We start from the raw sequence: 20,661 nt of genomic DNA, 5'->3' as shown, positions 1-20,661 counted from the left end.
TCTGAAAGGGAAAAAGTTTTCTTCAACAATTAAAAATAAACTAAGTCAAAGCACATCAATTTTGTTGCCTATGGAAAGCAAGGAAATCACTCTCTTGACATATGTTCTCCTGCTTTTAATTCATATCTCATAAATCATTTAGGAATTCAATCCTTTAAGTGCACAATTATTTTGCTGACTAGCAGCAGAAATCTATTCATTTATCAATATCTCTGGCACCCTTTCTCTCCAGGAACTCCCATCAAGGGAGTGGCCATGACAAAAGAGTTTCCAGTTATCCCTGTCCTTGCATGCCTCGCTTGCTAACACCATTCCATGCATTCTTCCCCCATTTCTCTCCCTCCAATACTCTTTCACTCTATTTCCCCCATGTCCTTTCACAACCAATCCTTAATTTGTACCATCGTACAGTCTCATTGTAAATCCCCTGAGCTATTTTCTTCCCACATGCCTAGACCTTCTCAAAGTATTATGTTTCATCCACTCTACCACTCCACAATTCATTCCCAATGCATTCTCGGTAACACCAAATCTCTCATACACCCCCTCATTGCTTTCTTCATTCCATTTGATCAATTATCCACTAAAAAATGTAATATGACTTTTAATGAAATGTAATATGACTTTCCTAATAATGTAAGAAGCTGTATTTTCTCTATTAAACAGTAATATTCCTTGAAAACTCTACTGGATAGTGAAAAATGATGATTTGAATACAAAACAAGAAAAATTAGAGGTATTAATCAGTAAATGGAATAATTATAGGCAAAACTAAGTCAACAAGAGGCCAAAAACACTGCAAAATAAAAAAGAATTTAGGTAACAACAATCCTTCACACTTTTTTTTTTCTTTTTTTTGCTTTGTGGCTGTCTCCCGCGTTTGCGAGGTAGCGCAAAGAAACAGATGAAAGAAATGGCCCAACCCACCCCCATACACATGCATATACATACGTCCACACACGCAAATATACATACCTACACAGCTTTCCACAGTTTACCCCAGACGCTTCACATGCCCTGATTCAATCCGCTGACAGCACGTCAACCCCGGTATACCACATCGATCCAATTCACTCTATTCCTTGCCTTCCTTTCACCCTCCTGCATGTTCAGGCCCCGATCACACAAAATCTTTTTCACTCCATCTTTCCACCTCCAATTTGGTCTCCCACTTCTCCTCGTTCCCTCCACCTCCGACACATATATCCTCTTGGTCAATCTTTCCTCACTCATTCTCTCCATGTGCCCAAACCATTTCAAAACACCCTCTTCTGCTCTCTCAACCACACTCTTTTTATTTCCACACATCTCTCTTACCCTTACGTTACTTACTCGATCAAACCACCTCACACCACACATTGTCCTCAAACATCTCATTTCCAGCACATCCATCCTCCTGCGCACAACTCTGTCCATAGCCCACGCCTCGCAACCATACAACATTGTTGGAACCATTATTCCTTCAAACATACCCATTTTTGCTTTCCGAGATAATGTTCTCGACTTCCATACATTCTTCAAGGCTCCCAGGATTTTCGCCCTCTCCCCCACCCTATGATTCACTTCCGCTTCCATGGTTCCATCCGCTGCCAGATCCACTCCCAGATATCTAAAACACTTTACTTCCTCCAGTTTTTCTCCATTCAAACTTACCTCCCAATTGACTTGACCCTCAACCCTACTGTACTTAATAACCTTGCTCTTATTCACATTTACTCTTAACTTTCTTCTTTCACACACTTTACCAAACTCAATCACCAGCTTCTGCAGTTTCTCACATGAATCAGCCACCAGCGCTGTATCATCAGCGAACAACAACTGACTCACTTCCCAAACTCTCTCATCCACAACAGACTTCATACTTGCCCCTCTTTCCAAAACTCTTGCATTCACCTCCCTAACAACCCCATCCATAAACAAATTAAACAACCATGGGGACATCACACACCCCTGTCGCAAACCTACATTCACTGAGAACCAATCACTTTCCTCTCTTCCTACTCGTACACATGCCTTACATCCTCGATAAAAACTTTTCACTGCTTCTAACAACTTGCCTCCCACACCATATATTCTTAATACCTTCCACAGAGCATCTCTATCAACTCTATCATATGCTTTCTCCAGATCCATAAATGCTACATACAAATCCATTTGCTTTTCTAAGTATTTCTCACATCCATTCTTCAAAGCAAACACCTGATCCACACATCCTCTACCACTTCTGAAACCACACTGCTCTTCCCCAATCTGATGCTCTTACATGCCTTCACCCTCTCAATCAATACCCTCCCATATAATTTACCAAGAATACTCAACAAACTTTTTTTTTTTTTTTTTGCTTTGTCGCTGTCTCCCGCATTTGCGAGGTAGCGCAAAGAAACAGACCAAAGAAATGGCCCAACCCACCCCCATACACATGTATATACATACACGTCCACACACGCAAATATACATACCTACACAGCTTTCCATGGTTTACCCCAGACGCTTCACATGCCCTGATTCAATCCACTGACTGCACGTCAACCCCGGTATACCACATCGATCCAATTCACTCTATTCCTTGCCCTCCTTTCACCCTCCTGCATGTTCAGGCCCCGATCACACAAAATCTTTTTCACTCCATCTTTCCACCTCCAATTTGGTCTCCCACTTCTCCTCGTTCCCTCCACCTCCGACACATATATCCTCTTGGTCAATCTTTCCTCACTCATTCTCTCCATGTGCCCAAACCATTTCAAAACACCCTCTTCTGCTCTCTCAACCACACTCTTTTTATTTCCACACATCTCTCTTACCCTTACGTTACTTACTCAATCAAACCACCTCACACCACACATTGTCCTTAAACATCTCATTTCCAGCACATCCACCCTCCTGCGCACAACTCTATCCATAGCCCATGCCTCGCAACCATACATCATTGTTGGAACCACTATTCCTTCAAACATACCCATTTTTGCTTTCCGAGATAATGTTCTCGACTTCCACACATTCTTCAAGGCTCCCAGGATTTTTGCCCCCTCCCCCACCCTATGATTCACTTCCGCTTCCATGGTTCCATCCGCTGCCAGATCCACTCCCAGGTATCTAAAACACTTTACTTCCTCCAATTTTTCTCCATTCAAACTTGCCTCCCAATTGACTTGACCCTCAACCCTACTGTACCTAATAACCTTGCTCTTATTCACATTTACTCTTAACTTTCTTCTTTCACACACTTTACCAAACTCAGTCACCAGCTTCTGCAGTTTCTCACATGAATCAGCCACCAGTGCTGTATCATCAGCGAACAACAACTGACTCACTTCCCAAGTTCTCTCATCCACAACAGACTTCATACTTTCCCCTCTTTCTAAAACTCTTGCATTCACCTCCCTAACAACCCCATCCATAAACAAATTAAACAACCATGGAGACATCACACACCCCTGCCGCAAACCTACATTCACTGAGAACCAATCACTTTCCTCTTTTCCTACACGTACACATGCCTTACATCCTCGATAAAAACTTTTCACTGCTTCTAACAACTTGCCTCCCACACCATATATTCTTAATACCTTCCACAGAGCATCTCTATCAACTCTATCATATGCTTTCTCCAGATCCATAAATGCTACATACAAATCCATTTGCTTTTCTAAGTATTTCTCACATCCATTCTTCAAAGCAAACACCTGACCACACATCCTCTACCACTTCTGAAACCACACTGCTCTTCCCCAATCTGATGCTTTGTACATGCCTTCACCCTCTCAATCAATACCCTCCCATATAATTTACCAGGAATACTCAAGAAACTTATACCTCTGAAATTTGAGCACTCACTCTTATCCCCTTTGCCTTTGTACAATGGCACTATGCACGCATTCTGCCAATCCTCAGGCACCTCACCATGAGTCATACATACATTAAATAACCTCACCAACCAGTCAACAATACAGTCACCCCCTTTTTTAATATATTCCACTGCAATACCATCCAAACCTGCTGCCTTGCCGGCTTTCATCTTCCACAAAGCTTTTACTACTTCTCTGTTTACCAAATCATTTTCCCTAACCCTCTCACTTTGCACACCACCTCGACCAAAACACCCTATATCTGCCACTCTATCGTCAAACACATTCAACAAACCTTCAAAATACTCACTCCATCTCTTTCTCACATCACCACTATTTGTTATCACCTCCCCATTTGCGCCCTTCACTGAAGTTCCCATTTCCTCCCTTGTCTTACGCACTTTATTTACCTCCTTCCAGAACATCTTTTTATTCTCCCTAAAATTTAATGATACTCTCTCACCCCAACTCTCATTTGCCCTCTTTTTCACCTCTTGCACCTTTCTCTTGACCTCCTGTCTCTTTCTTTTATACATCTCCCACTCAATTGCATTTTTTCACTGCAAAAATCGTCCAAATGCCTCTCTCTTCTCTTTCACTAATAATCTTACTTCTTCATCCCACCACTCACTACCCTTTCTAATCAACCCACCTCCCACTCTTCTCATGCCACAAGCATCTTTTACGCAATCCATCACTGATTCCCTAAATACATCCCATTCCTCCCCCACTCCCCTTACTTCCATTGTTCTCACCTTTTTCCATTCTGTACTCAGTCTCTCCTGGTACTTCCTCACACAAGTCTCCTTCCCAAGCTCACTTACTCTCACCACCCTCTTCACCCCAACATTCACTCTTCTTTTCTGAAAACCCATACAAATCTTCACCTTATCCTCCACAAGATAATGACCAGACACCCCTCCAGTTGCACCTCTCAGCACATTAACATCCAAAAGTCTCTCTTTTGCGCGCCTGTCAATTAACACGTAATCCAATAACGCTCACTGGCCATCTCTTCTACTTACCTACGTATACTTATGTATATCTCGCTTTTTAAACCAGGTATTCCCAATCACCAGTCCTTTATCAGCACATAAATCCACAAGCTCTTCACCATTTCCATTTACAACACTGAACACCCCATGTATACCAATTATTCCCTCAACTGCCACATTACTCACCTTTGCATTCAAATCACCCATCACTATAACCCGGTCTCGTGCATCAAAACCACTAACACACTCATTCAGCTGCTCCCAAAACACTTGCCTCTCATGATCTTTCTTCTCATGCCCAGGTGCATATGCACCAATAATCACCCATCTCTCTCCATCAACTTTCAGTTTTACCCATATTAATCGAGAATTTACTTTTTTACATTCTATCACATACTCCCACAACTCCTGTTTCAGGAGTACTGCTACTCCTTCCCTTGCTCTTGTCCTCTCACTAACCCCTGAATTTACTCCCAAGACATTCCCAAACCACTTTACCCTTTACCCTGTAGCTTCGTTTCACTCAGAGCCAAAACATCCAGGTTCCTTTCCTCAAACATACTACCTTTTTTTTTTTTTTTTTTTTTTTTTTTTGACGCTGTCTCCTGCGTTTGCGAGGTAGCGCAAGGAAACAGACGAAAGAAATGGCCCAACCCACCCCCATACCCATGTATATACATACGTCCACACACGCAAATATACATACCTACACAGCCTTCCATGGTTTACCCCAGACGCTTCACATGCCTTGATTCAGTCCACTGACAGCACGTCAACACCGGTATACCACATTGCTCCAATTCACTCCATTCCTTGCCCTCCTTACACCCTCCTGCATGTTCAGGCCCCGATCACACAAAATCTTTTTCACTCCATCTTTCCACCTCCAATTTGGTCTCCCTCTTCTCCTCGTTCCCTCCACCTCCGACACATATATCCTCTTGGTCAATCTTTCCTCACTCATTCTCTCCATGTGCCCAAACCATTTCAAAACACCCTCTTCTGCTCTCTTAACCACGCTCTTTTTATTTCCACACATCTCTCTTACCCTTACGTTACTTACTCGATCAAACCACCTCACACCACACATTGTCCTCAAACATCTCATTTCCAGCACATCCATCCTCCTGCGCACAACTCTATCCATAGCCCACGCCTCGCAACCATACAACATTGTTGGAACCACTATTCCTTCAAACATACCCATTTTTGCTTTCCAAGATAATGTTCTCGACTTCCACACATTCTTCAAGGCTCCCAGAATTTTCGCCCCCTCCCCCACCCTATGATCCACTTCCGCTTCCATGGTTCCATCCGCTGCCAGATCCACTCCCAGATATCTAAAACACTTCACTTCCTCCAGTTTTTCTCCATTCAAACTCACCTCCCAATAGACTTGACCCTCAACCCTACTGTACCTAATAACCTTGCTCTTATTCACATTTACTTTTAACTTTCTTCTTTCACACACTTTACCAAACTCAGTCACCAGCTTCTGCAGTTTCTCACATGAATCAGCCACCAGCGCTGTATCATCAGCGAACAACAACTGACTCACTTCCCAAGCTCTCTCATCCCCAACAGACTTCATACTTGCCCCTCTTTCCAAAACTCTTGCATTCACCTCCCTAACAACCCCATCCATAAACAAATTAAACAACCATGGAGACATCACACACCCTTGCCGCAAACCTACATTCACTGAGAACCAATCACTTTCCTCTCTTCCTACACGTACACGTGCCTTACATCCTCGATAAAAACTTTTCACTGCTTCTAACAACTTGCCTCCCATACCGTATATTCTTAATACCTTCCACAGAGCATCTCTATCAACTCTATCATATGCCTTCTCCAGATCCATAATTTTTTTTTTTTTTTTTTTATACCTCGTCGCTGTCTCCCGCGTTTGCGAGGTAGCGCAAGGAAACAGACGAAAGAAATGGCCCAACCCCCCCATACACATGTACATACACACGTCCACACACGCAAATATACATACCTACACAGCTTGCCATGGTTTACCCCGGACGCTTCACATGCCTTGATTCAATCCACTGACAGCACGTCAACCCCTGTATACCACATCGCTCCAATTCACTCTGTTCCTTGCCCTCCTTTCACCCTCCTGCATGTTGAAGCCCCAATCACACAAAATCCTTTTCACTCCATCTTTCCACCTCCAATTTGGTCTCCCTCTTCTCCTCGTTCCCTCCACCACCGACACATATATCCTCTTGGTCAATCTTTCCTCACTCATTCTCTCCATGTGCCCAAACCATTTCAAAACACCCTCTTCTGCTCTCTCAGCCACGCTCTTTTTATTTCCACACATCTCTCTTACCCTTACGTTACTTACTCGATCAAACCACCTCACATCACACATTGTCCTCAAACATCTCATTTCCAGCACATCCAACCTCCTGCGAACAACTCTATCCATAGCCCACGCTTCGCAACCATACAACATTGTTGGAACCACTATTCCTTCAAACATACCCATTTTTGCTTTCCGGGATAATGTTCTCGACTTCTACACATTTTTCAAGGCTCCCAAAATTTTCGCCCCCTCCCCCACCCTATGATCCACTTCCGCTTCCATGGTTTCATCCGCTGACAGATCCACTCCCAGATATCTAAAACACTTCACTTCCTCCAGTTTTTCTCCATTCAAACTCACCTCCCAATTGACTTGACCCTCAACCCTACTGTACCTAATAACCTTGCTCTTATTCACATTTACTCTTAACTTTCTTCTTCCACACACTTTACCAAACTCCGTCACCAGCTTCTGCAGTTTCTCACATGAATCCGCCACCAGCGCTGTATCATCAGCGAACAACAACTGACTCACTTCCCAAGCTCTCTCATCCCCAACAGACTTCATACTTGCCCCTCTTTCCAAGACTCTTGCATTTACCTCCCTAACAACCCCATCCATAAACAAATTAAACAACCATGGAGACATCACACACCCCTGCCGCAAACCTACATTCACTGAGAACCAATCACTTTCCTCTCTTCCTACACGTACACATGCCTTACATCCTTGATAAAAACTTTTCACTGCTTTTAACAACTTGCCTCCCACACCATATATTCTTAATACCTTCCACAGAGCATCTCTATCAACTCTATCATATGCCTTCTCCAGATCCATAAATGCTACATACAAATCCATTTGCTTTTCTAAGTATTTCTCACATCCATTCTTCAAAGCAAACACCTGATCCACACATCCTCTACCACTTCTGAAACCACACTGCTCTTCCCCAATCTGATGCTCTGTACATGCCCTCACCCTCTCAATCAATACCCTCCCATATAATTTACCAGGAATACTCAACAAACTTATACCTCTGTAATTTGAGCACTCACTCTTATCCCCTTTGCCTTTGTACAATGGCACTATGCACGCATTCCGCCAATCCTCAGGCACCTCACCATGAGTCATACATACATTAAATAACCTTACCAACCAGTCAACAATACAGTCACCCCCTTTTTTAATAAATTCCACTGCAATACCATCCAAACCTACTGCCTTGCCGGCTTTCATCTTCCGCAAAGCTTTTACTACCTCTTCTCTGTTTACCAAATCATTTTCCCTAACCCTCTCACTTTGCACACCACCTCGACCCAAACACCCTATATCTGCCACTCTGTCATCAGACACATTCAACAAACCTTCAAAATACTCATTCCATCTCCTTCTCACATCACCACTACTTGTTATCACCTCCCCATTTACGCCCTTCACTGAAGTTCCCATTTGCTCCCTTGTCTTACGCACCCTATTTACCTCCTTCCAGAACATCTTTTTATTCTCCCTAAAATTTACTGATCCATAAATGCTACATACAAATCCATTTGCTTTTCTGAGTATTTCTCACATACATTCTTCAAAGCAAACACCTGATCCACACATCCTCTACCACTTCTGAAACCACACTGCTCTTCCCCAATCTGATGCTCTGTACATGCTTTCACCCTCTCAATCAATACCCTCCCATATAATTTACCAGGAATACTCAACATACTTATACCTCTGTAATTTGAGCACTCACTCTTTTCCCCTTTGCCTTTGTACAATGGCACTATGCACGCATTCCGCCAATCCTCAGGCACCATACTACCTATCTCTCCTTTTTTCACATCTTGGTTACATCCACACACATTTAGACACCCCAATCTGAGCCTTCGAGAAGGATGAGCACTCCCCGCGTGACTCCTTCTTCTGTTTCCCATTTTAGAAAGTTAAAAAAAATTACAAGGAGGGGAGGATTTCTGGCCCCCCGCTCCCGTTTTAGAAAGTTAAAAAAATAGAAATACGAGGAGGGAGGATTTCTGGCCCCTCTCTGTAATTTGAGCACTCACTCTTATCCCCTTTGCCTTTGTACAATGGCACTATGCATGCATTCCGCCAATCCTCAGGCACCTCACCATGAGTCATACATACATTAAATAACCTAACCAACCAGTCAACAATACAGTCCCCCCCTTTTTTAATGAATTCCACTGCAATACCATCCAAACCTGCTGCCTTGCCGGCTTTCATCTTCCACAAAGCTTTTACTACCTCTTCTCTGTTTACCAAATCATTTTCCTTTACCCTCTCACTTTGAACACCACCTCGACCAAAACACCCTATATCTGCCACTCTATCATCAAACACATTCAACAAACCTTCAAAATACTCACTCCATCTCCTCACATCACCACTACTTGTTATCACCTCCCCATTTCTGCCCTTCACTGAAATTCCCATTTGCTCCCTTGTCTTACGCACTTTATTTACCTCCTTCCAGAACATCTTTTTATTCCTAAAATTTAATGATACTCTCTCACCCCTACTCTCATTTACCCTCTTTTTCACCTCTTGCACCTTTCTCTTGACCTCCTGTCTCTTTCTTTTATACATCTCCCACTCAATTGCATTTTTTCCCTGCAAAAATCGTCCAAATGCCTCTCTCTTCTCTTTCACTAATAATCTGGTTTCAGAAGTGGTAGAGGATGTGTGGATTGGGTGTTTGCTTTGAAGAATGTATGTGAGAAATACTTAGAAAAGCAAATGGACTTGTATGTAGCATTTATGGATCTGGAGAAGGCATATGATAGAGTTGATAGAGTTGCTCTGTGGAAGGTATTAAGAATATATGGTGTGGGAGGCAAGTTGTTAGAAGCAGTGAAAAGTTTTTATCGAGGATGTAAGTCATGTGTACGTGTAGGAAGAGAGGAAAGTGATTGGTTCTCAGTGAATGTAGGTTTGCGGCAGGGGTGTGTGATGTCTCCATGGTTGTTTAATTTGTTTATGGATGGGGTTGTTAGGGAGGTGAATGCAAGAGTTTTAGAAAGAGGGGCAAGTATGAAGTCTGTTAGGGATGAGAGAGCTTGGGAAGTGAGTCAGTTGTTGTTCACTGATGATACAGCGCTGGTGGCTGATTCATGTGAGAAACTGCAGAAGCTGGTGACTGAGTTTGGTAAAGTGTGTGAAAGAAGAAAGTTAAGAGTAAATGTGAATAAGAGCAAGGTTATTAGGTACAGTAGGGTTGAGGGTCAAGTCAATTGGGAGGTAAGTTTGCATGGAGAAAAACTGGAGGAAGTAAAGTGTTTTAGATATCTGGGAGTGGATCTGGCAGCGGATGGAACCATGGAAGCGGAAGTGGATCATTGGGTGGGGGAGGGGGCGAAAATTCTGGGAGCCTTGAAGAATGTGTGGAAGTCGAGAACATTATCTCGGAAATCAAAAATGGGTATGTTTGAAGGAATAGTGGTTCCAACAATGTTGTATGGTTGCGAGGCGTGGGCTATGGATAGAGTTGTGCGCAGGAGGATGGATGTGCTGGAAATGAGATGTTTGAGGACAATGTGTGGTGTGAGGTGGTTTGATCGAGTTAGTAACGTAAGGGTAAGAGAGATGTGTGGAAATAAAAAGAGCGTGGTTGAGAGAGCAGAAGAGGGTGATTTGAAATGATTTGGGCACATGGAGAGAATGAGTGAGGAAAGATTGCCCAAGAGGATATATGTGTCAGAGTTGGAGGGAACGAGGAGAAGTGGGAGACCAAATTGGAGGTGGAAAGATGGAGTGAAAAAGAATATGTGTGATCGGGGCCTGAACATGCAGGAGGGTGAAAGGAGGGCAAGGAATAGAGTGAATTGGATCGATGTGGTATACCGGGGTTGACCTAATAACCTTGCTCTTATTCACATTTACTCTTAACTTTCTTCTTTCACACACTTTACCAAACTCAGTCACCAGCTTCTGCAGTTTCTCACATGAATCAGCCACCAGCGCTGTATCATCAGCGAACATCAACTGACTCACTTCCCAAGCTCTCTCTTCCACAACCTACTTCATACTTGCCCCTCTTTCCAAAACTCTTGCATTCACCTCCCTAACAACCCCATCCATAAACAAATTAAACAACCATGGAGACATCACACACCCCTGCCGCAAACCTACATTCACTGAGAACCAATCACTTTCCTCTCTTCCTACACGTACACATGCCTTACATCCTCGATAAAAACTTTTCACTGCTTCTAGCAACTTGCCTCCCACACCGTATATTCTTAATACCTTCCACAGAGCATCTCTATCAACTCTATCATATGCCTTTTCCAGATCCATAAATGCTACATACAAATCCATTTGCTTTTCTAAGTATTTTTCACATACATTCTTCAGAGCAAACACCTGATCCATGACAGCTATATATATATATATAGCTGTCATGTGTAATGCACTGAAATCACATCTCCCTTTCCACGTCCAGGCCCCACAGAACTTTCCATGGTTTACCCCTGATTCTTCACATGCCCTGGTTCAATCCATTGACAGCACGTTGACCCCAGTATACCACATCATTAGAATTCACTCTATTATATGCATGCCTTTCACCCTCCTGTATGTTCAGGCCCCAGTTGCTCAAAATCTTTTTCCTTCCATCCTTCCACCTCCAGTGTGATCTCCCACTTCTTTTTCCCTCCACCTCTAACACATATATCCTCTTTGTCCATCTTTGCTCACTCATTCTCTGCATGTGAGCAAACCATTTCAATACACCCTGTTCTGCTCTCTTAACCACACTCTTTTTATTACCACACATCTCTCTTACCCTTTCATTACTTACTTGATCGAACCACCTCACACCACATATTGCCTTCTTACCGTTTCATTACTTACTTGATCAAATCACCTCACACCACATATTGTCCTCAAACATCTCATTCCCAACACATCCACCCTCCTCTTCATAACCCTAGCTATAGGTCATGATTCACCACCATATAACGTAGTTGGAACCACTATTTCTTCAAACCTACCCATTTTTGCTCTCCGAGATAACGTTCCCATCTTCCCCACATTCTTCAATGTTCCCAGAACCTTTGCCCCCTCCCCCACCATGTGACTCTCTTCTGCTTCTATGCTTCCATCGGCTGCTAAATCCACTCCCAGATATCTAAAACACTTCGCTCCCTCCAGTTTTCCTCCATTCAAAATTACCTCCCAATTGACTTGTCCCTCAACCCTACTGAACCTAATTACCTTGTACTTATTCACTTTTACTCTCAACTTTCTTCTTTCACACACTTTACCAAACTCAGTCACAAGCTTTTGCAGTTTCTCACCCGAATCAGTCACCAGCACTGTATCATCAATGATCAACAAACTCACTTCCCAAGCCCTCTCATTCACAACAGACTGCATACTTGCCCTCAGGTACCTCACCATGAGCCATACATAAATTGAATATCCTTATCAACCAGTCAACAACACAGTCACATCCTTTTTTTTTTTTCTATAAATTCCACTGTAATACTATTCAAGCCGGCTTTCATCTTCCAAAAAGCTTTCACTACCTCTTCTCTGTTTACCAAACCAATCTCCCTGACCCTCTCACTTTGCACACGACCTCAACCAAAACACCCTATATCTGCCACTCTATCATCAAACATATTTAACAAACCTTCAAAATACTCTCTCCATCTCCTCAGTTCACCACTACTTGTTGTTATCCCCTCATTAGCCCCCTTCACCGATGTTCCCATTTGTTCTCTTGTTTTACACACTTTATGTATATATTCATAAATTTGTTTATTATACTTATTCGGCATCTCCCGCGTCAGTGAGGTAGAGCAAGGAAACAGTTGAGGAATGGCCCAACCCACCGACATACCAATGTATATACATAAATGCCAGTGCACGCACATATACATACCTATGCATTTCAACGTATACTTACATATACATACACAGACATGTACATTTTTTTTTCTCTTTTTTTTTTTACTTTGTCGCTGTCTCCCGCGTTTGCGAGGTAGCGCAAGGAAACAGACGAAAGAAATGGCTCAACCCACCCCCATACACATGTATATACATACACGTCCACACACACAAATATACATACCTACACAGCTTTCCATGGTTTACCCCAGACGCTGCACATGCCCTGATTCAATCCACTGACAGCACGTCAACCCCGGTATACCACATCGATCCAATTCACTCTATTCCTTGCCCTCCTTTCACCCTCCTGCATGTTCAGGCCCTGATCACACAAAATCTTTTTCACTCCATCTTTCCACCTCCAATTTGGTCTCCCACTTCTCCTCGTTCCCTCCACCTCCGACACATATATCCTCTTGGTCAATCTTTCCTCACTCATTCTCTCCATGTGCCCAAACCATTTCAAAACACCCTCTTCTGCTCTCTCAACCACGCTCTTTTTATTTCCACACATCTCTCTTACCCATACGTTACTTACTCGATCAAACCACCTCACACCACACATTGTCCTCAAGCATCTCATTTCCAGCACATCCACCCTCCTGCGCACAACTCTATCCATAGCCCACGCCTCGCAACCATACAACATTGTTGGAACCACTATTCCTTCAAACATACCCATTTTTGCTTTCCGAGATAATGTTCTCAACTTCCACACATTCTTCAAGGCTCCCAGGATTTTTGCCCCCTCCCCCACCCTATGATCCACTTCCGCTTCCATGGTTCCATCCGCTGCCAGATCCACTCCCAGATATCTGAAACACTACTTCCTCCAGTTTTTCTCCATTCAAACTTACCTCCCAATTGACTTGACCCTCAACCCCACTGTACCTAATAACCTTGCTCTTATTCACATTTACTCTTAACCTTCTTCTTTCACACACTTTACCAAACTCAGTCACCAGTTTCTGCAGTTTCTCACATGAATCAGCCACCAGCGCTGTATCATCAGCGAACAACAACTGACTCACTTCCCAAGCTCTCTCATCCACAACGGACTTCATACTTGCCCCTCTTTCCAAAACTCTTGCATCCACCTCCCTAACAACCCCATCCATAAACAAATTAAACAACCATGGAGACATCACACACCCCTGCCGCAAACATACATTCACTGAGAACCAATCACTTTCCTCTCTTCCTACACGTACACATGCCTTACATCCTTGATAAAAACTTTTCACTGCTTCTAACAACTTGCCTCCAACACCATATATTCTTAATACCTTCCACAGAGCATCTCTATCAACTCTATCATATGCCTTCTCCAGATCCATAAATGCTACATACAAATCCATTTGCTTTTCTAAGTATTTCTCACATACATTCTTCAAAGCAAACACCTGATCCACACATCCTCTACCACTTCTGAAACCACACTGCTCTTCCCCAATCTGATGCTCTGTACATGCCTTTACCCTCTCAATAATACCCTCCCATATAATTTACCAGGAATACTCAACAAACATATACCTCTGTAATTTGAGCACTCACTCTTATCCCCTTTGCCTTTGTACAATGGCACTATGCACGCATTCCGCCAATCCTCAGGCACCTCACCATGAGTCATACATACATTAAATAACCTTACCAACCAGTCAACAATGCAGTCACCCCCTTTTTTAATAAATTCCACTGCAATACCATCCAAACCTGCTGCCTTGCCGGTTTTCATCTTCCGCAAAGCTTTTACTACCTCTTCTCTGTTTACCAAATCATTTTCCCTAACCCTCTCACTTTGCACACCACCTCGACCAAAACACCCTATATCTGCCACTCTATCATCAAACACATTCAACAAACCTTCAAAATACTCACTCCATCTCCTTCTCACATCACCACTACTTGTTATCACCTCCCCATTTGCGCCCTTCACTGAAGTTCCCATTTGCTCCCTTGTCTTACGCACTTTATTTACCTCCTTCCAGAACATCTTTTTATTCTCCCTAAAATTTAATTACACTCTCACCCCAACTCTCATATACATATTTACTCATATACTTATTCATACTTGCTGCCTTCATCCATTCGCGTCACCACCCCGCCACACATGGAATAACATCCACCCCTACCACCACCACCAGAGAGGTAGTGCCAGGAAAAGACAAAAATGGCCACATTTGTTCACACTCGGTCTCTAGTTGTCTTGTGTAATGCACCAAAATCACAGCTCCCTTTCCACATCCAGGCCCCACAGACCTTTCCATGGTTTACTCCAGATGCTTCACATGCCCTGCTTCAATCCATTGACAGCACATTGACCCCGGAATACCACATCACTTCAATTCACTATTCCTTGCACACTTTTGCACACTTTTCACCCTCCTGTATGCTCAGGCTTTGATCCCTCAAAATCTTTTTCACTCCATCCTCCCATCTCCAATTTGGTCTCCCGCTTCTCCTTCTTCCCTCCACCTCTGACACATATCCTCTTTGTCATATCCTCTTTGTCAATCGTTTCTCACACATTCTCTCCAAGTGTCCAAATCATTTGAACACGCCGTTTTCTGCTCCCTCAACCACAGTCTTTTTATTACCATACATCTCTCTTACGCTTTCATTACTTACTCGATCAAACCACATCACACCACATATTATCCTCAAACATTTCCTTTCCAACACATTTCCAACACATTTCCAACATTTCCTTCAAACACCCATTTTTGCTCTTTGGGATAACGTTCTCACCTTCCACACATTCTTCAGTGCTCCCAGAACCTTTGCCTCCTCCCTCATCCTATTACTCACTTCTGCTTCCATGGTTCCATCTGCTGCTGAGTCTACTACCAGATATCTAAAATACTTCACTTCCTCCAGTTTTCCTCCATTCAAACTTACCTCCCATTTAACTTGTCCCTCAACCCTGCTGAACCTAATAAACTTGCTCTTATTCACATTTACTCTAAACTTTCTACTTTCACACACTTTACCAAACTCGGTCATCTAACTCTGCAGTTTCTAACTCGAATCAGCCATCAGCGCTGTATCATCAGCAAACAACAACTGACTCACTTCCCAAGGCCTCTCATCCACAACAGACTGCATACTTGTTCCTGTCTCCAAAACTCTTGCATTCATCTCCCTAGCCACCCCATCCATAAACAAAAACAACCATGTAGACCTCATGCACCCCTGCTGCAAACTGACATTCATTGGGAACCAGTTACTTTCTTCTCTTCCTACTCATACAAATGGCTTATATCCTTGATAAAAACTAATTAATACTTCTAGCAACTTACCTCCGATGCCATATACTCTTAAGACCTTCCATAAAGCATCTCTGTTAATCATATCATATGCATTCTCCAGATCCAAAAATGCTTCATACAAATCCATCTGTTTTTCTAATTATTTCTCACATATATTTTTCAAAGCAAACACCTGATCCACACATCCTCTACCTTTTCTGAAACCACACTACTCTTCCCCAGTCTGATGCTCTTTACATGCCTCTACCCTCAATCAATACCCTCCCATATAATTTCCCAGGAATCCTCAACAAACTTATACCTCTGTAATTTGAACACTCACCTTTCTCCCCTTTGTCTTTGTGCAATGGTGATTGGGACCTGAACATACTGGACAGTGAAAGGGGTGCAAGGAATAGAGTGAATTGAAACAATGTGGTATATCAGGGTCGACATGCTGTCTATGGATAGAACAGGGCATGCGAAGCATCTGAGTAAACCATGGAAAGATCTGTGAGGGCTGGATGTGGAAAGGGAGCTGTGATTTTGGTGCATTACACATGACAGCTAGGGACTGAGTGTGAACGAACGTGGCCTTTTTTTTGTCTTTTCCTGGCGCTTCCTTGCTGGAGGTTGGGGGGATGCTATTTCATGTGTGATGGGGTGGTGATGGGAATGGATGAAGGCAGCAAGTAGCAAGTATGAATTTGTACATGTGTATATATGTGTATATCTCTGTATGCATATGTTGAAATTTATATGTATGTATAGGGTGCATGCATGGGCTTTTTAAGAGTATATGGTGTGGGAGGTAAGTTGCTAGAAGCAGTGAAAAGATTTTACCAAGGATGTAAGGGATGTGTACGAGTGGGAAGAGAGGAAGTTGATTGGTTCCCTGTGAATGGCAGTTTGATTTGTTTATGGATGGGGTGGTTAGGGAGGTGAATGCAAGAGTTTTGGAGAGAGGGGCAAGAATGCAATTTGTTGTGGATAGGAGAGCTTGGGAAGTGAGTCAGTTGATGTTTGCTGATTATACAGCACTGGTGGCTGATTTGCGTGAGAAACTGCAGAAACTGGTGACTGAGTTTAGTAAAGTGTGTGAAAGAAGAAAGTTGAGACTAGATATGAATATGAGCAAGCTTATTAGGTTCAGTAGGGTTGTGGACAAGTTAATTGGGAGGTACATTTGATGGGAGAAAAAGTGGAGGAAGTGAAATGTTATAGATATCTGGGAGTAGACTTAGCAGCAGATGGAACCATGGAAGCGGAAGTGAGTTGCAGGGTGGGGGTGGGGGCGAAGGTTCTGTGAGCAATGAAGAATGTGTGGAAGGTGAGAACGTTATCTCAGAGACCAAAAATGGGTATGTTTGAAGGAATAGTAGTTCCAACAGTGTTACATGGTTGCAAGGCATGGGCTATAGATAGGGTTGTGCAGAGGAGGGTGGATGAGTTGGAAATGAGTTGTTTGGGGACATTATGTGGTGTGAGGTGGTTTGATCGAGTAAGTAATGAAAGGGTAAGAGAGATGTGTGGAAGTAAAAAGTGTGGGTGAGAGAGCAGAAGAGGGTGTGTTGAGGTGGTTTAGACATATGGAGAGCATGAGTGAGGAATGATTGACAAAGAGGATATATGTGTCAGAGGTGGAGGGAACAAGGAGAAGGAGGAGACCAAATTGGAGGTGGAAGGATGGAGTGAAAAAGATATTGAGGGATTGGTGCCTGAATTTACAGGAGGGTGAGAGGCATGCAAGGAAGTGAATTAGAACAATGCGATATACTGGAGTCGAGATGCTGTCAGTGGACTGAGCTCGGGCATGTGAAACATCTGGGGAAAACCACGGAAAGGTCTGTGGGCCTAGCTGTGGATAGGGATTTGTGGTTTTTGTGATTTGCACATGACATGTAAAGACTGAGTGTGAGAGAATGTGGCCTTTTTTTTTCGCTTTTCCTGGCACTTCTTTGCTGAAGCAGGGGGTAGTGATGCTGTTTACTGCGGGGTTGGGTAGTGCCGGTAATGGATGAAGGCAAGCAAGTATGAATGTGTACATGTGTATATATGTATATGTCTGTGTATGTGTATGTATATGTATATGTACATTGATATGTAAATGTATATATATGTGCATGTGTGGGCACTTGTGTATATTATTATGTATATGAGTGGATGAGTGGATCTGTTTCCTGGCATTGCCTCGCTGACATGGGAGATGGCGATCAAGTATAATCTATAAGTGAAATATATATCTATTTATTTATATTTATTACACTTGATCGCCGTTTCTCATGTAAGTGAGGTAACTCCAGGAAACAGATGAAGAATGGCCCATCCACTCATATACACATTTTTATACATAAACCCCCATACATATACATATACATATCAACATATACACATATACATTCATACACATACACAGACATATACCTATATGCATATGTACATATTCATGCTTGCTTGCCTTCATCCATTACCCTGCCACTCAGGAAATCATTGATATCCCTGCTTCAGCAAGGAAGAGACAGGAAAACAGACAAAAAGGCCACATTTGTTCACACTCAGTCTCTAGCTGTCTTGTGTTGTGCACTGAAACCACAGCTCCCTATTCCCATCCAGACCCCACAGACCTTTCCATGGTTTACCCGAGATGTTTCATATGTCCTGATTCAGCCCATTGATAGCATGCCGACCCTGGTATACCACATCGTTCCAATTCACTCTATATTGGAAAGGGTAGTGTGTGATGGAATGAAGAAGTAAAGTTATTAGTGAAAGAGAAAAGAGAGGCATTTAGGGAAGCAGTGATGGCATGTGCAAGAGATGCATGTGGCAAGAGAATGGTTGGAGGTGGGCAGATTAGAAATGGTAGTGAGTGGTTGGATGAAGAAGTAAAGTAGTTTGTGAAATAGTAAAGAGAGGTGTTTGGATGATACATGCAAAGAAGGAGTGCAAATGCCTGGGAGATATATAAAAGAAAGCAGCAGATGAAGAGGTAGGTGCATGGGTTGAGAAAGAGAGCAAATGAGAGCTGGGGTGAGAGAGTATCATTAAAGTTTAGGGAAAATCAAAAGATGTTTTGGAAGGGAGTACATAATGTGTGTAAGACAAGAGAACAAATGGGAACATCGGTGAAGGGAGCAAGGGGGGAATGAGTGAGGAAAGGTTGAGAAAGAGGATATATGTGTCAAAGTTGGGGGGAAGAAGAAGTGGGAGACCAAATTGGAGGTGGAAGGATGGAGTGAAAAAGATTTTGAGTGATCGGGCCTGAACATGGAGGAGTGTGAGATGCATGCAAGGAATAGATTTAATTGGAATGATGTGGTATACTGGGGTAGAAACATCTTGGGTAAACCATGAAAAGGTCTATGGGACCTGGATGTTGATAGGGAGCTGTGGTTTCAGTGCATTACATGACAGCTAGAGACTGTGTGAATGAATGTGGCCTTTTTTTTGTCTGTTTTCCTGGCGCTACCTCATTGACGCAGGGGGCAATGATGCTGTTTTCCTGTGGGGTAGGGTGGTGCTGGGGATGGATGAAGGTAAGCAAGTATGAATATGTACATGTGTATATATGTATATGTCTGTGTATGTGTTTGTATATGTATGTATATGTGTATATGTTGGTAAGTATTTGTATGTATATGCATGTGTATGTATATATGTGTGTATATGAGATGATGGGTCTGTTTGTCTGTTTTCTGGTGCTATCTTGCTGATCCAGATGATGGCGATCAAGTTTAATGAAATAAACTGATAAGATATTCTGATAACAGATCTCACTTTGCTGTCATGAAAATTATTCCCAAGCAATGACAGCACCTCCTGGGTAGGCAAACAACAGCTTGGTGTAATAAGTGAATAAAATATGCATAGAGCATAGAGCAGATGAAAACAGTGAATGGGTTAGGAATAGGATATCATAGTACTTCACCTTTAACATCTTAGTTTATTTTCTATATCCTACTTTCCTCAAAACGAATTTTCATATGAGTTTCAGCAAAACATCAAGCTTAAAAGGTAAAAGAATCTGAACAAAAATCATAAGGTTAAAGGAAAAATACCTGTATTAGTAAAGCTTAAAATTACAGTAATTATGAAAAAGAAATGATAGAAAATGAGCTGAAAACGATAAAGTTTTAGTGACTTAAAGGTGCAAAAACATGCTTTAAGAGAAGGAGGTTTGGAGTTGGTGCTCCTCTTGGACTTTGTTTTCACACACCAAGGGATTAGTACATGTTTATTGTGCACAGTAATTCAGGCAGCAGAGGTCCACTTGTAGCTCAGGAATCCAATTTGTTTGGGGGAAAAATCCCATAATGATTTAGAGGTTAAGGAAGGAACTGTGG

General features: G+C 42.6%; 1 protein-coding gene across 2 annotated transcripts in view; it reads left to right on the top strand.

Annotated features, from left to right (window-relative positions):
- LOC139761185 (uncharacterized) overlaps window positions 1-20,661 on the top strand; it is a 173,561-nt gene that overhangs the window by 47,970 nt on the left and 104,930 nt on the right. The window lies entirely within an intron of this gene.

This window comes from Panulirus ornatus, chromosome 3 (assembly GCF_036320965.1).
Source record: "Panulirus ornatus isolate Po-2019 chromosome 3, ASM3632096v1, whole genome shotgun sequence".
Taxonomy (NCBI): domain Eukaryota; kingdom Metazoa; phylum Arthropoda; class Malacostraca; order Decapoda; family Palinuridae; genus Panulirus; species Panulirus ornatus.
This window is presented reverse-complemented; position numbering and strand designations above follow the sequence as displayed.